Source organism: Pleurodeles waltl, chromosome 3_1 (genome assembly GCF_031143425.1).
Source record: "Pleurodeles waltl isolate 20211129_DDA chromosome 3_1, aPleWal1.hap1.20221129, whole genome shotgun sequence".
In the NCBI taxonomy this organism is placed as follows: domain Eukaryota; kingdom Metazoa; phylum Chordata; class Amphibia; order Caudata; family Salamandridae; genus Pleurodeles; species Pleurodeles waltl.
In genome coordinates this window covers 977737269-977755320 of record NC_090440.1, presented here as the reverse complement: position 1 = coordinate 977755320, position 18052 = coordinate 977737269, and positions in this window count along the sequence as shown.

Below are 18052 nucleotides of genomic sequence, written 5' to 3'. Positions count from 1 at the left end.
AGAAAGATACAACAAAAAACAATTGGAGACCGTTTGTCCTTTTACGGGTGCTGAGTTGTTCTTATTGCTTTTTTCCCAGCATTCGACCCCCACTACCCGCTTTCTCCTCCGGCCCGAATATCGCACCATAAGGATTTCGAAGGCAGGTATGTACCTGCGTTAGCCACGTCTCTCCAGGGACATGGCGGGATAATACTACTGTCTGCTGTTTCGCCGAGATCGTCTTGGTGTCTTGACCTCCTGGAGCTCCTCTTTCATCCTCCAGTCTTGGTCGCGCGTCTTCTTTCTCCGCTCCGTCCTCTTCTTCTGCGTACTTCTCGGACGCCACACGCTTCGGAAGTCTCTGCTTTATTTCCTTAGAAACCCGGATATCAAGGTTTAGGCAGAACTCCCCTGGGCCGTCTCACTACTCGGTGCTCCCAGGGTACTACGCGGTCGGTTCAGGGTTGACACTAGTAACCAGGGACTCCGTGGCCCGGTTACAGAGTAGTACTTCTGTTTTGTCAGAGTTTAGTTTGAGGCAATTGTCTCTCACCCATTTGGCTAAGTTGGACATGGCTTTGCAAAAGTTGGTTTTGGCATTAGATGGATCCTCAGAGAGTGAGAAGATTAGTTGAGTGTCGTCTACGTAGGAGATTATGTTGAGTTCATGGGATCTCATGATGTCTGCGAGAGGGGTCAGGAAGGATGGGCCGTGGACGCGCATCGAGTAAGAAAGCTTGAACAGGGTGGGGCTGAGAGATGATCTTTGAGGTACACCGCATATGATGTCCTTGGGTGCGGAGGTGAAGGGAGGCAGTTGGATGCTCTGTATTTGTATATGTATTTTGGGTTTCTTGTATAGCGCATTCCAAGCAGTGGTACTGAAGCGCTGTGCCAGTAAGAAGACAACAAATACAACTATACAAGGGGGATAGGTATATATTATAATTATCACAGTGAAGTTATCATTAAATCATTGGTTGAATTTTACTTCTTTACCTTCTTTTTATTCAAAATTACTACGTATTTGTCTCTCTTTGTCTTACTCTCTTAACTAACAACGTAAACATATATACAGACATATATCTTATTTACAAACCATATATACAAACATCTATACAGATAAATAAAAACATCTCTGTCTACAATGTGTATGCCATTTAGCATATAACATTCTTAAAAGTCTTCTGCACTAACAGTTTCCAATCTACAGTTCTTAGATGTATCAGTTGCTAAACCCTTTTCCAGGTGCGCAGTCTTTTGGATGAGGTAGTACTATTCAGTACCGACTTTACTAGGATTTTACTTCCTGTTATATGTGATACTATCACTTTTTCTTCCTTTCTTTTATTCCACAATTCATACAGTACTCCTCAGATATAGTCACCTAGAAAAGGGTTTAGCAGCGGATACATCTAAGAAATGTAGATTGGAAACTGTTAGTGCAAAAGACTTTTCAGAACCCCTCCTGTCGTGCCTATCTATCCTTTCTATGCCATAATCCAAGGGTAAAGTTATAACAAAGTCAGGGTCAGAATGTGCTCTGGCCCAGGACTCCGTCAGGAATAAACAATCTGGTTTCAGCTCCAGAATGACTTCCTTTATTTCCAAGCTATGCTTAATTTGTGACCAGGCGTTAATCAGTCCACATCTTAAGAAGTCATTGGTGTTCATGCCCCTTCTCCCAGATTGATCACTCTGCAGAATTCCCATGGGACCAGCTACCTGGTCGGTGTTCAGAGGTTCCCCAAGATCCCAAGTACAATGCCTGCAGCTCCATCCATCAGCTGGAGAGAGAGGAAGAGTAGCCTCCTTCCCTATCTTACCGCAGTTTTACGGCATAAAACTCCTGAGCTGTGCCCCGGTGTATTGTATCCAGGTAATGTTTTCCTTAGGACCAACAGCGTTTCTGGCCCCTGGTACCGGTCGGGCGCGGACAGGTGCAGACGAGCTTGCCTTAGGAGCGCCATTGGTGTGCCAGCGGCGCACCCGCTGTGCGTTGGCGGCCCGTCCTGCCTAAATGCTGTCTACCAGCACATGTGGTGAAGAGGGGGCGTGGCGCCAGAAATAAAGACTGGTCCGACGTCCCCTATTACGAGCGGTCATTCAAATATGGCCGACACCACGGGCTCAAACAGGCCCTTTTCCCTCAGTAAAATGCTTGTAATGAGTGAGGTAACCTGGAGGAAGTCCTGCGTTCCCCTCTTCCTCCCCAGCTGGAAATCAAATAAAAAGCCCTAGTTTAAAATGAAGCACAATACTTTTACATTTTAAGTTGCAGAGTTAGAATCATTAAAAAAAACATTAAAAACATTAACAGCCTAGAGTACCGAAAGTATATTGATTCTTCATTTTAAAAAGGTAAGCTGTTCAGTAAATTTGCGTAAGCTTTCTTACTCGATGCGCATCCACGGCCCATCCTTCCTAAATGGTGTCTGCCGGCACATATGGTGAAGAAGGGGCGTGGAGCCAGAACGAAAGACTGGTCCGACGACCCCTGTTACCAAAGGTCATTCAAATATAGCCGACACGGGCTCTAACAGGCTTTTTTCCCCTCAGTAAAATGCTTGTAATGAGTGAGGTAACCTGGAGGAAGTCCTGCGTTCCCCTCTTCCTCCCCAGCTGGAAATCAAATAAAAAGCCCTAGTTTAAAATGAAGCACAATACTTTTACATTTTAAGTTGCAGAGTTAGAATCATTAAAAAAAACATTAAAAACATTAACAGCCTAGAGTACCGAAAGTATATTGATTCTTCATTTTAAAAAGGTAAGCTGTTCAGTAAATTTGCGTAAGCTTTCTTACTCGATGCGCATCCACGGCCCATCCTTCCTAAATGGTGTCTGCCGGCACATATGGTGAAGAAGGGGCGTGGAGCCAGAACGAAAGACTGGTCCGACGACCCCTGTTACCAAAGGTCATTCAAATATAGCCGACACGGGCTCTAACAGGCTTTTTTCCCCTCAGTAAAATGCGCATAATGAGTATGGTAACCTGGAGGGAGTCTTGCGTTCCCCACCTGCCTCCCCAGCTGGAAATCAAATAAAAATCCCCAATTTAAAATGCAACACAATAATTTTAAAATTTAAGTTGCAGAGTTAAAATCATTAAAGAAAACATTAATAAGATTAACAGCTTAGAGTATCGAAAGTATATTGATTTTTCCTTTTAAAAAGATAAGCTGTTCAGGAAATTTGTGTCAGCGTTCTTACCCGTGTGTGCATCCTGTAAGAAAAAAAGTGATCTACTTGAGGACGTTTTGCTGCATGCCGGTATTGTCGAGTTTGTCAATGAGGGTGTGGTGGGAGATAGTGTTAAACACAGCAGAGAGGTCAAGGTGTATCAGGGCCACAGTTTATCTGCCTTTGAGGACAGTTCTGATGTCTTCTGTGACAGCAGTCACCGCTGTCTCAGTGCTGTGGTTGGCAGGGAATCCTATTGTGAGGGTGAGGTGTCAAGTGGGTGGTTTTGTTTCAGTTGTTCAGTGAGCTTTTGGTTGATGGCATTCTCAAGCACTTTAGCTGGGTAGGGTAGCAGGAAGATCAGGTGGTAATTTTTTGAATTGCTGGGGTCAGCAGAGGGTTTCTTTAGGAGGGGTCTGACCTCAGCGTGTTTCCATCTGTCCGGGATGGTTGCTGTGGAGATGAAGGTGTTGAGAATGCTGGTGAGTTCTCTGCTGATTGAGTTGATTCTGAGGTTGAAGAGATGGTGAAGGAAGGGGTCGGTGGGCACCTCAGAGTGGATGAATGACATAATGGCTGTGGTGGTCTGAGTGGTAAGCAGAGACCAGGTGATGATTGCCTGGCTGGTGTTTTTTCGTCGGTTGAGGTTATCGAGGCTGAGAGTGGTGGGCTGGGGTCGGAGTTGTTGTAGATGGTGGCAGTCTTGCTGTGGAAGTAGTCCAAGAGGGTGTCGCAGAGTTCTTGGGAGGGGTGGATGGTGTTCTGTGTGGCTGCCGGGTTGGAGAATTCCTTGACTGTTCTGAAGCGTTCCTTTGTGTGGTTGACCATTGTATTGATGCAGGCCATAATGGCTGCTCTCTTTGCTTCCTTAATGTGCAGGTGGTAGTTGCTGAGTGCTATTTTGTGAGCGACTCTATTGAAGGGGTTCTTAGTGATGCACCATCGCTTCTCGAGTAAGTGGCAGTTGCGCTTGGTGGTTCTAAGCTCTGGGGTGTACCAGCTGGCTTGTTTTGAGGTTTTGTTGGCTTTTCTTTCGAGACAAAAAAGACACGATCTCCTCCTCTCCTCTCAGGCCTGCACAACTCAATTCCTGAATACCCTCACAGGTGATTAGCCGAGGTCTACAAATCCATGTAACATAATAGTCCTTGTCATCTAATTTCGGTTCAGGCTTGCAGTATTCCAACTAAGCATATTTATCCTAGTCTCAGGGCCTGGGCCAATAGCTAGCTCCTGTGGGTGGTTTGCTACATGTGTTGGCAGTCCTGCAAAAATTGAGTCTGATGGCCTTGACCATCCACTTTGTGTGCACTAGGATAATATATGATTCCTATTGACATGGCTTTCGACGTCTCAGAACTCTGGGAGTTCCAGCTTGCGGCAGATGACAGTACATTGATTTTCAAGCTTCGGGGCTCCTCTTGAAATCATAACTAGAGGGACACTGGGCTGGTACTAGACCAGATGGCTTATGATCCTCTTCATAGAAGAGGCTTTTTGGCTGAACATGTGCAATTTCAAATATCAATGGATAGATTTTGGGTAGTCCTTCTTGTAACAGTATACCTCAATTGCCAGTGTGGGTCTACCGCAGAGTAGTGATGGTGCAACTAAGGAGATCAACCACTACCAAAGTAAGTCTGTGGTCCATCCTAAAGTGGTGATGGTGTAAAATACACAAAAGGTGATGGAAGGAATGCTTGCAACAAGTCAAACCACAGGCAACTGCTCGGCTAGCATTAAAACCCATTGTTATTTTGCCCACCATGCCACCTCAGTTTGGACCCAAACTACACCTGACTTAACAGCCCCCAACAGACCGAAATCGGTTTTGGGTTCCTTGTGTTCCGGTTCGTGGAGGACCTGACCTGATAGTTCGTGCTGGACTGTTCCTCTTGGAGCAGGGTCAAGACTGATTTGCATATGGTTGAGTCCAAACTGAGGTGGCTTGGTGGGCAAAAGAACAATGGGTTGGAAAGCTACCCTGAGCGATTGCCAGTTGTGGGAATTATTGCAGGCATTGCTCCTGTCACCTTCTGTGTGCCTAATGTAATCAAGGTAAAACCACAAACAGCACAGTAAGGGAATATGTGGGGTCCAGAGGTGTGGATGGTACATCGTCCAAGAGTGGGTGTAACTAGAGAAGCAACATGAGTTGGAGTCAATCAGTAGTTCTGTGGAAATAAGGTGGTTAGATCCCAAGAGGTAAAGTCAGAGACAGAGAGAGAAAGGCTCAAGGAGGCGATTTGTGGGACTGTCAGGGCTGGGGTCCTAGATCTTTCCAGGGCCAAACAGAAGGGTCACGCCAAGAAGAGGCTATTAACCTCACCTGGGTGCTCTGGGAGGAGGGGTTAAGTAGTCTTGGGTCATGTAGCGTGGAGTCATGTAATGTGGAGGACAGGCACAGAGGAATGCTGGGCTACAATGGACAAGGATGTAGTCTTGAAGGAAATAGGAGGGGCTACATCAGGCTCAAACGAGGCAACTAAAGGAGAGAAGTAAAGGTGAGACTGGAGTGAGCATTTAGGGACACAAATGGAATATCAGAATTCAGTTAACTAGTCCCTCCTTTTGGTCCACACCATATGTGGCACTAATAACACAAGCTGAATTTGGTTCTGAATTTGTGCAGTGAAGTTGCTTAGTAATGCATACTTGTCCCGATCTCACAGCTGATGCTGTCTCGGTGTGACTTGTGTCCGCTTTGAAACTCCTGGAAACAATAAATCTGCCACACAGGGCGTGCAAATAGTTCCTAAGCTGTCCTTCCTGACACTGTGCCCTTTCTTTGGTTCTCATCGCTTTGAAGCTTCAGTATTTCATTGGACAGCTGTAAAGACAGAGCAAAGCAGCAAAGCTACATATAATGCCCATGAGAGCACCCAGTTTGATGTTGAAGAGGCGCATCGTGTTACCAAAATATCGCTGCCAAAATATTGCATATTAATGTATCGAGAAGGTAAGTTCTTCCTGCGTACCTTGAAGATATACATGTTGCCAAGATACATATATGTAGTGTTAAGCAATTTAAACGTATACTTACCCTAATTTGTAAGGCTGAGTGTTGGTGCCCAAAGCTCTGCTCAGAAGCCCGTGGCCAGCGTTATTACATGTTGGCGCCCCAAATACAAAGGCTGCGTAGTCCTGAATCCACCTCAGGCCTCTTTAATCCTCTACCAGACACTCCCTGCCCCTTATCTCAAGTTTACAGGTTCAGCTTACTCCCTTTGTGACGGTTTTTACGACTTTCTCCTCATCCTTCTTTTCGCCTTGGGTGTTTTTCCCACTCTTGTTCTTGGTAAATGTCCGAAAGGTAAAAATAAGTGCCGGTGCCCAAAAATGGGTCCCGGTGGCCTCCAGCAGCATCAAACGCTTCTTAACTGTTTATACTGACCCTGTCGATATTTTGGACTTGGGTGTTTTTGCCTACGATATTCTAGAAGCACCACATTCTGGATTCGATATTGCCTATTTTACCAGAATCCTGAGCCCGTGTGTGAGTGTGACGGGCGGGCGGAAGTAGTAACGTTTTCACTATGCATGTGGATTGTATTTCTCTGTTTTCGACGTGCCTGCTATTTGCCCTTCTGATGCGCCCTGTCTGACACTGTCATTTCGCTGAATTAAAGGTACTCTTCAAAGACCATGCAGGTGGAGAATGTTTTTTTATTGATATATTAACATTTTAGTTAAATCACTCATCTTTGAAATTAAACGTGCCCGAATTTTGTTTGTTAAACAATGTATTCCTTTCAAAGTTTCGAATGTTTTCAGAAACGTACACTCAGGGCTTTGGTGGTAAATAACCATTGTCGTCGCACACATGCTGACTGAGGACAGACCTCTGCTTCCAGTAGACCTCTGCTTCCAGTAAACAGAGCCTTCCCTCGGTCTCAAGTATTGCTATAGCCTGACTTCAGTTCCTGATAAAGGATTACCCCTTCTCACTATTTCTTCATTTTTAGTAAACGTGACCTTTCACCCATGCACTCCAGCTCGAATTCCTGTTCCTTTAAAAAGGACCTGGCCTCCCGCTCTCTCCCTCTCACACACTGGCTGACTCTTAATTATTTCTGTCCCGCTCTCAGACTCAATTCACCGGTTCCTCTCGTTGCAGGCACTTCATGAGTGTCCTGTGCAATGACTCACCTCTTCTTCTGGGAATGGATCAGTCTTCTACCCTGCTTCGCATGTTCTTCTGTCTGCCACTGAAACGGTCAGGGGAGTGAACTGTCTTAAATGTTCTCCCTAGTTTGGAAACGGGTCCCCCTTGTGGTGATGTTGCCTGGGCCGTAGGACTTGAGACAAGGGATCAGCCTAGCTATGACTCATCTCTCCATTGTGACCTCATCTGATGGTCAACAAATCTCTTACCGCCAGCCTTGCATTATGTGTTCACTCATGGAGAGTCATAATAGGGCCTTTCTGATGTCTGTCAGATGCCCGCTTGTTTACTCCCTTTCCTGCCACCTCTTTTGGCAGGAGTTCAAGGCTCCACCTCATCTCTTCTATAAGGGTTGAATTCAGATGAGGTCCTAAACACCAAACATTCGACTCCTACTTTCAAGATCTATGTGGCAATATTATCTTATTATTGCACTCTAGCTAAATCAATGTAGCCTTCGAAAGATGGTCTGGATTAGTAATACGAATGGAATACTGAATGTATAGATGCCAAGAAACACTAAATTGTGAAGGTTAAGTACAAGAGCTTCAGTGCAGTGATGTTATTGAAATGTGTTATTGCGTTGAATGAACGTGGTAAGTTTGTTGGGACTCTACGGATGGACGATCCCTACTCCTGATAGGATGGATTCAGTGGTAACCTTTTAAGTTACTTTGGGTCTGATTTAGATATTGGTGGACAGATTACTCCTTACAAAGGTGGCGGATATCCCATCTGCCGAAATCTAAATCCCATAGAATATAATTGGATTTAGATTTCGGCAAACAGGCTATTTGGCACCGTTGTGAGGAGTAACCCATCTGCCAATATCTAAATCTAGGCCTTTGTTCTTTTGAACAGAGGCTGACTCAGTGGTACAGCTAGGGGGCCTTGCAGGAGTTGAGGGACAGAATGGAATCCACTATCACCACAGTATCAAGCAGAGCTTCCACAAATGGACCTGTGTGGACAGAAATCCACACCACTGCAACCCACCATGCTACTGCAGTCCCCTCTTCAGACTCCATCTATATGGAAGGGCGAGTGCAGCTACTAAGGGAGTGGATTCCCCTCCCGCCCACACTGAAAGCAGATACATCTTTGTCTCTCCATCTCTCACAGTAGGCACCAGCTGAAATCAAGCAGCTCTGAACTACTGAGAGCCACTGTGCGGCGTTCAATCCACTCCTATGGGGTATGTAAGTGGAATGGAATAAAAGGGTATTGGGGCCTCTTTTCTCAGAGAGGGAGGAGGCATGAAAACTGAAACAGCTCTCATCAAAGTTGCATTTTGAGATCCAGAGGGATGCACTTCTCATATTTTCATGTTTTGACATATTATGTACTGCTGGAGGTTGGTGTAGTCTTACTTTTAGATTTGATGTACATAAACAGATCTCAACAGTGCAGAAAGTAAGACCACATGCCCTGACCTAAAAGGTTCTAGGATATTTTTATATGGACCCAGCAAGATAACTGCCTGGATCTGTGAAATTCACTTGTGGTAGCTGAAGGGGTATCTAGAACCAATCATTACAATTAGAGAAGACAAATCAGATCACAACTTAGAAACCACATAGGAGACAAGACTTTAACCTTGCATTTATTCTTCATTGTGGCACATGGCAAGCTAAGACCCAGGGATGCAAAAAGATGCACTACTGGACAAAGTCTGGCCCCGGGGAACCAGTTCCTAGTACCACTGTGGATCTAGCGCCCTAGCCTACTGCAGCTAAATAATGCACTCTGTGTTTGAAATGGATGCAGACTCAGATGCCTGTACACCAGAAGGGGAGGATAGGGTGTCCAAGATGCTGCCCGGGAAGGTCAGTTAGCCTGTAAACATTGCACATTTCAAGATAGAATTCAGGAATATATATATGAAAATATGGCCATAACTGAAGATGCCTTATGCTGTAGCATACCTGGCAAAATTATTGAGACAGACGGCAAGTGGCTGTTAGCATTGACAATGACTAAGATTACCACAAGGTTTCCTTTCATTTGAAACATCTGAACTAATCGACCTATGCAATAGGACGCCACAACAAAGATGATGCTCTGAGAAGGAATTAGTATATGGAAAGGTAGTGACTTCTGGACCACCAAAGGCAAAGGCAAACCTCGTGATCAAAGGTTGTCATTGGCAACCAACAGGAAAATTCAGCACAGGTAAGCGCTACCTTCACAAGGATGAATTGGCTCATCCAGAGAGACAGAGCATTAGCTCTGGTGGGTTAGCAGCTACATGGAAGTCATCACACTTGAGAAACTCAAGGCATAGTTGTAACTGGTGAAGTGGAAAACCGAAAGCGCTCAAAAGATGTTGACCCCTGGCTATCTGCTAAATGTCAACTTTTCTACTTGACAAAAATATTTTCTTTGAATTGTGCTTCTCTGGATCTAAGAAGCAAGTGGATTCTCTGTAGTCAGTTCTTAAATCTGGGGTGTGGCCACGCACGATGGCTGCTGGGGCATGTTCCTGAGAAGCTCCCTGTCAGGCCCAGCTAAATATTTTTGAATCCCGCAACTTGTAAGCTGTAAGCTGTACCAGTGATTTGGGAGCCTCATCCCAAAGCACCCCTGCACACTTGGGTGGTGTTTCGGACTTGGCACAGCTGTGCCCACACCAACGAATGTCACCACACAGGACAGGCCTAGAATCGTCTGAGCTGGCCTTGAGGGTGAACATAGATTGAGTACCAAGCATCTGTCACCCGCTTCCTCTTCTCCTGATTGTAATACTAAAGGTTCCCTATCTGCGGGGCATTGTTGTTGAGGACCTGCCCTGTGGGTCAGCTTGGAGGGTGCCAGCCCTCTAACACTCCACCTGTTTGTGGGTTGTGTCCCCTGACTTCAGGGGGGCTTCTTCTATCTGTGGACCCTCGTTTGGCTCCCAGAATTTTGCTTAGGACTTGTGGGCATTGAGGAGGTCTGGATGATCCCGCTGGGTGAAGATAGCGGGCAGGGATTATGGAAGTCGATGCTGGAGGAGCCCCATGGGCAACCAGGGCCCATGATGATTCTAGTGGTGGGACCGCTGCAGAGCAGGCAGTGCTGGGAGCATCGGCACTTTGGGGGATGTGACACCCTCAAGCACAGCAGTTCCGGAGTACAACAGCAGGAACTTACCGGCCTTGAAAATGGCCCAGAATAAACAGCCCAGTTCCCTTCAGGGGAACACCATGAAACATTATACCACACCGGCACCCACCACTCAGCAACATACATGGCAGGGGGGTGCCTGGGGAGACCAGGAGCCGGGCCTGCCCCCGGAGGACCCTCATGGCCACAGTGTCTTGCCACTATTCAATCCTCCCATTTAGCGTTAGAGGGTAAGATTGAAACTGTGGCCCTCGAGGTGAATCTCCTCTACACCGATCTACGGAAGGTATCCCACAAGATCCGGATCACAGAGGACTCCATAGTTGAACTACATCAGAGGTGGCTTTGCTCCAGAAGCAGGTGGCTATGGTGACATCCAAGATGGCTGCCCTGGAGGTGCAGGCGGAGGATAAGGAGGGCAGGCTGCGGCAATGTCCGTCTCCTGGGGTTCCTGTAGAGAGCTGAGGGGGATGCAGCAAAGGCATTTATCGAGCAATGGATTTGGGACACACTGAAGCCGAAAGGACTGTCCCCCTTTTTTTTTTTTTCCGAAAGGGCACCATGAAAGTTGGTGGCACCTCCCTGGCCCGGGGAATGCAACGGACCAATATTGCACATATCCGCAACAGTAAGGACAGAGACTGTGTCCTGGTTGCAGGTCGGAGATAGACAATGGCCACTTTGAGAACCACAAAATCTTAGTTTACCCAGACTACACAAAAAAAGTACACAGGTCCTGGAAGAGCTTTCTGGAGGTCAAAAGTAAACTGAGATCCATGTGACTCAGGCATATGCTACTATACCTTGCCAGATTGCGGGGCTGTTGGATGGCAGGTCCCATTACTTTGACATGCTTGGAGGTGGTTGGAGATGTGGAACAAGGTCCCACGTGACAAAATGGGCCATGGGCAGGTCAGACCGTGTGGATATGGGGGTGGAGGACCCGCAGCCCCAACTGGAGATAACGCAACGGGCTGTGTCCGCTGAGACTCCAGATCCCTGCAACAGGAGACCTGCAGGAGTTGTCATTCAGTGTGATGGTACTATGGCATTGGACCCCCCCGGAAAGCGCATTGGGACTTGGAGGGTCCTCTCCGGCTCCGGAGGGTGCCATGGAGCTGGGTGACTCTGTTGCTTGAAAAGGGATCTTGACTTGTGTTATGTCTGCCTCCCTTCTTTTCTATTCCCTCTTGCTCATATATTTGGGTAGGGTGTAATGACATCCAACTAAGGGTGCGCAAAGACCTGTATAGGACAGTTATTTTGGTTTATGCTGCTTTCTAATAAGATGTGACCTTTGATGTGGCGTTGTATTCTGAACAGGGCTTCGTGGAAGTGATAGGCCATGGTTGTCGGAGTGGGGTGTTTAGGCTGTGGGTCCTGACAGCATGGAAACACATGGATGAACAGTGTAGTTCATGGTTGTCCTACTGTTTATCCAGGTTGGGGGGTGTTTGGTTTGTGGGTTTGGTTTACATTCTGCTTGTTGTGAAAAGTGTGATTACAGTTGCACTGCAAGTGGCGTGCAGGGTACTAGGTATCACTGGATGAAGTGTGTGGATTGGCAGGCAGTATGCAGGGGAACACAGCCTCCAGCTGAGGAGAGAGAAAAGAAAACTGATGGCTGACTGTGTGAATATTGTTAACTGGAATGCCTGGGGTTTGAAAGGCTACTCCAAGAGGTATAGGGTACACTCGTTCTCGAGCGCAATAAGGTGTTGATAGCATGTTTACAGGAGACTCATCTTATGGGGACTGAATCACAGAAGCTTGGGAAGAAATGGAGGGGTCAGCTCTTTTCTGCAACATACTACTCATGTGGTCAGAGTGTGGCCATATGTGCTTGGGGTTCCTTTTCGCCACATCTATAGTGAGGAAGATGTCGAGGGGCTGTACCTTTTGCTTGAGGTTACACTGGATGGTAAAGCCCTCGTAAATCTGAACTCCTTTGCCCCCAATGTGGATGACAGGAATTTTAATGAGGGGATGCAGGACTTACTGGAGGCTAGTATGGGGACCCCTGTGTTCTGGCCAGAGACTTCAGCTGTGTCTTGGATGGTGAATAGGATCGCCACCCACCGAGGATGGGCACTAAGCCGCTGATGACTTGCTCGCTCGCTGTGACTATGCGGAATCTGGGGTTTTTGGATGGATAGCGAGTGCTTCACTCAGAGGCACAGCAATATACCTCCCACTCTCTGACCCATAACACTTATAGCCGCTTGGACTGCATATTGGTGGCTAGGGTACACCTCTTTTGGGCTTGAGCGCGGTTTCTCACCTGTGGTGGTTCCTCTCTGATCACATGCCTGTGTTGCTCCGGTTGTGGTGGTGGGATGATCCCATACTGGCTTAAAGTTAGCGCATGCCCTCTGAGCTCCTGATGGATGCGTTATGCAGGGACTCACTGGCGACCACACACACACTTACTGACTATTTATGGGTTACCTGGGGGAGCACCCCACCGGGCCACCGAATGGAAGGCTTTCAAGTCGGTCATGAGAAGGGCGTGCATAGGGATCGGTGGGGCCCGAAGACAACTGGAGGCTGGCATCAAGGTGCAGGAGCAACGCCTAGTGGTGCTTCATAGATCTGAGGTGGGCTTGGTGCAGGAGCGAGCCAAGGTGATGACCACTCAGCTTGCCCTTCAACGGCTTTGGGTTCCTCTGGACAAAAATACTCTTAAGAAGTATGGTCAATGATTACATAGGGAGGGAGATAAGTCTTGTAGGCTTCTAGCTTGGATACTTATTCACATATTAGAGCCCCCACCCGTCCTGCATCTCTGTGCTCCAGGTGGTACTCTGCTGATTGGCAGGCAGGACATTCTGCTTCTTCTTGGGGTGCATCTCCAGACTGTGTATAGAGCGGGTGGGTGGGTCGCTCAGGAGCGCTGGAGGGGTTTCTTGCAGGGGTGGGTCTTCTGAGCTGGGCACCCAAGTGTGTGCGAGAGCTGCCTAGGGGTATCACCATGGAGGATGTGATCTTAACAAAATGTAAGGTAGGGATGGATTTCCTGTTGATTTCCTCTAGACGTATTCTTCTGAATTTTAGGAGAAATTATTGGGGGTTCTTACAGAGGCACAAGAAAGGTGGATCATCCTGCCTTCCATGCGTGAGGGTATAGTTCGCCTCATGCTAAAACCAGGTGGGCCCAGCAGACTCCTCCTTATACCAGCCACTCACCATGCTAAATCCACATATTAAGGTTCTCTGCAAACTGTTGGCAACAAGACTAGTGGGGGTCATACGAGGACTGGTGCATGAAAACCAATGTGGGTTCATGCCGGCGTGCAGTACAGCGTTTAACCTCGGTTGGCTCACACATGTGCTTCACGAATCCATGGCTGATGACTGAAAAATGGGCCTTGTATCTACAGACCTGGAGAAGGTCTTTGAAACTGTGGAGTGGGATCATCTGATGGCGATTTTGCAGAGGATGGTGTTGATCCAGAAGTGCATGTCAAGGTCGGAGGTGAACTATCGGAGGCCTGGCCATTGGGATGGGCACCAGACAGGCTGCCCTTGTTAGCCACTCATATTTGCGATCGCCATAGAACCCTTGGTATTACTGTTACGCAGAATTATATCCCTGGGGTATTCAGGTGGGTGCTGCCAACCATGTCAACTCTCTATTCGCAGAAGACGTGTTCATACGCGTTCACTCCCATGAAATGGCAGTGCCAATCCTGATTAGGCTACTGGCTGACTTTGGCAAGGTTTCCAGCCTGTGGGTTAATATTAGGAAGACATTGCTATTTACTTTTGAGAGGCTTTCGGAGAGACCTCTTGAGCAACTTCCAGACCTTGGGAACCGCTGGGAAACGGAAAGCTTCTGATACCTGTGCATAATGGTTGCTCAAACTGACGTCGTCTACCGACATCTGAAAGTGGACAGGATCCTTGAGAGTCTTGCATGCTCGATCGGGCTCTGGAATAGATTGCCTCTGTCGGTGATGGAAAGGACGACAATAGCCAAGATGTTTTTTTCTTCCCCACTGCCTCTACTTAGTGCAGAACTGGTTGTTCCCACTTGGGCCACAGATCGTTTGCTGACTGAATAGCCAACTGATCTTGCTGGTATGGGGGGGATGACATAGTAACGTAGCCCTGTTGGTTCTTAAAAGGGAGATAGAGGATGGAGGACTGGATCTTCGAGACATGCAACTACGTTACTTTGCGAACAAACGGCACAGGAGGTGTGGAGGGAATTCCTGGTGGCACCATAGCCCTCGCAGGTTTTGAGGGGATTAATTCAATGGGGGGAGGAACGTCACATAATTACTCTCTTTTATAAGGCTATTAAAGGGAGACATGATACAACCTCCCTATAAGGGCAGGCAAGCCTGGAAAGCGGACATGGGCGGACCCTTCGCCGATGCGGACTGAGTGTGTGCTTGTGAACTTGTGAGAACTATGTCCTGTAACAGGTTTAAATTACTGCACTTTAACTATTTGCACTGCACATATAGAACCCCTTCTCAGCTCAAGAAGATGGATCCCACCAGGGCAGCGAGACGTGCACGCTGTGGGGAGGTGGGTGCCTCCTTCCTGCCTGGGTTTGTACTATAGTTCAGGGGTTTTGGATGGAAGTGGTCCCTATAATCAAGGTGGCTACTGGCATCCCTCTTGTCCCCAGGGCTTTCTTGCTGGGTATGGTGAAGAAATCTTAGGGGTGAAATATCTCACACATACTCTCCCAGCTTTCACTGCTAAATGAAGGGTGGCCATTGGATGGCTGGGGACTAAACTGCTGCCATGCCCTCCTGGTTTAGTACTCGAATGGAGGGTGGTTACACATGCATCTTTCTTGAACAGGTGACAAGGCTGCAGAAGATGTGATGACGTGGGGGAGGCTTGTAGATAAATTTAATGATGAGGAGATTTCAGAAGCAGCAACTGGCTTGGAGGATAAGGCGTGATGTTCGCGTGCTATGTATGGTTGGGATCAGATGATGTGACAGCCAGGTTTGGTTAAGTTCGATTTCCATCTGTGAGTCTAGTTTGGAGCCTTGGACAGAGTGCCCTGGTATACTCTACTATGTGTGGTCCGGCTGCGTTAAACTGCCTTGTGCAGAGACGTTTTTTGTACATGTATATTACAATATTCCGTTGGAACACATAGTGCTGTTTTTCTTTTTTTCAGTTTTTTCTTTATTTTGTTGCCTATTAAGAAAATCAATAAAACAACGTTTTTTTAACTTAAATCTAAGGATGGAAGGGTTTTCTCTGTTCTTCATCCATCAAGTTGCAGTTCATTACCCATGCCTTAAGGTACGTGTCCAGCTTGGCAACCATCAGAAATATTTTCAAAGCACACCTATTTTAGGTAACCTCCACAAGATCTCTGCCAACAGTCCTCTCAGTGGCATGCACATAACAAGTGTTCTTAATCAATCAACAATCCCAGAGGAGGGACAAGGAAGTACGGCAAAAATTGATGAAGCCCACGTAGTACCACTGAGTACAGAGGAGTAGCGGAATATCAAGTCTTGTAAGGGCATATAGGGGGTGATTCTGACCGCGGCGGACGGCGGTCGCCGCCCGCCAAGCTGTTGCCGCCGAAAGACCGCTCCGCGGTCAAAAGACCGCGGCGGTCATTCTGGCTTTCCCACTGGGCCGGCGGGCGACCGCCGAAAGTCCGCCCGCCAGCCCAGCGGGAAACACCCTTCCCACGAGGACGCCGGCTCAGAATGGAGCCGGCGGAGTGGGAAGGTGCGACGGGTGCAGTTGCACCCGTCGCGAATTTCAGTGCCTGAAAAGCAGACACTGAAATTCTTCGTGGGGCCCTCTTACGGGGGCCCCTGCAGTGCCCATGCCATTGGCATGGGCACTGCAGGGGCCCCCTGGGGCCCCGCGGCACCCCCTACCGCCATCCTGTTCCTGGCGGGAGAACCGCCAGGAACCGGATGGCGGTAGGGGGTGTCAGAATCCCCATGGCGGCGGAGCGCGCTCCGCCGCCATGGAGGATTCTCAAGGGCAGCGGGAAAACTTTCCGTTTCTGGCCGCGGCTGAACCGCCGCGGTCAGAATGCCCAGCGGTGCACCGCCAGCCTGTTGGCGGTGCTACCGCCGACCTCCGCCATGGCGGTAATTACCGCCAGGGTCAGAATGACCCCCATAATCTCAAACAGCCCCGAGTCAATAGAGAGGCTGCGATGCATGGGTGTTTGGTGCAATCTGCAGAGATTGCCATTCTGAATACTCGTCACTCCCTTGAATCACTCGAAAGGGAAGGTAAAAGCAAATGGAGCGTATATGGGAAAGCAGGTAATTGGTAAGAATAACTGTGTAAGTCTCATGCTGATCGAGCATTTCAGTTCAGTTCAGTTTCAGGTCAAGAAGGCAAACCAGAAGTGCAAAGTATTTCTATATAAATCTTGCCCACAGATCGGAAAAGTGTTTTTGGTTTGTGGTTAGCAGGGGTAAAAGTTAACCATTCTAAAGCGGTTCCTGAACTAATGCAAGAGGAACAATACCTGCACATATTTAGCAAGTCGGCTTTCTTTGTTCTTCTGTGATCATGGTGCCATAGGCGTTAGAGAGATCAATACTCAGGCTGACCTCAGGAAAAAGAACTAGGTTTCTTAGCAGGGGACAGGCAGAGGGTTTGTAAGAAATTGATGTTAGGAAACCAATGTATCCACCTCGTTACGAGAGCAACACCAATGAAAAGAAAGCCACGGAAAGTGGATCTGCAGTGGTGTAAGTCTACCAAAGACAGGCAAGGGGGATGTATACCCAGGCAACCACATCATTGAATTTTATTAATTGTGGCACACTAAACAACCAAAAAGGTTGCCAGCATCTAAGACTGTAGGGTGTTTGGTTGTTAACTTATCTAAATATAAAAAAATATGTTCTCTGAACCAGAATGAAAAATATGTTCTCACGTCCCAACCTAGAGAGTCGTTTTGCTCACATGTTTTTCAAAGCGAGACAAGAAAAGCATTACATGACAACAGAAGCTCCTCAGCCCTACTTGAAGGAACTGTGACATAAGACCAGAAGGTGGAGAAAAGATTAGACTTGACAACTTTCAACAGTAGTCTGGAGAAAATCCACTAGCCAAGGACAGTATTCTGAGAATCAGAGGAAGGAACAAAAGAAGTCCTCGAATGGATGGGTGTGTTTCAAATATTCTGGTAATTGATTTGATACGAAAAAAAGGTATCCGGAGAACGTGAATGTGAACTACAGTGGAGTCGGAGCACAGATGAAAAATTGCTGATGGGCTGTATCCAATTTGGGCCCATCTCTACAAGGACATGATAGATTGGTGTCTGACTCTTTACACTTTGACTGCAGAATCCTGTTGCTTAAGGTGTTTTGGAAGGGAAGGCTATGTACTTGTGTCCACCTCCTCTATGGGATCTCAGCAGCGGGTGGAAGATTGAAAGAAGTATAGGGCAATGCTTTAAATGGAAATGTAGAAGTGTGGGTACTCACTATTTAGGTATGCCCCCTGAATATCGTAGCAGGGCTATCAGGGTATGTAAATGTGAGGACAAACTATCATATCCAAAATATTGAGAGGAAAGTATAGATTTTCTCTACCTAACGCCACGTAATATGTACCTTAAAGATATATATCTAAAAAGGAGCATAGATGTGAGTTGAG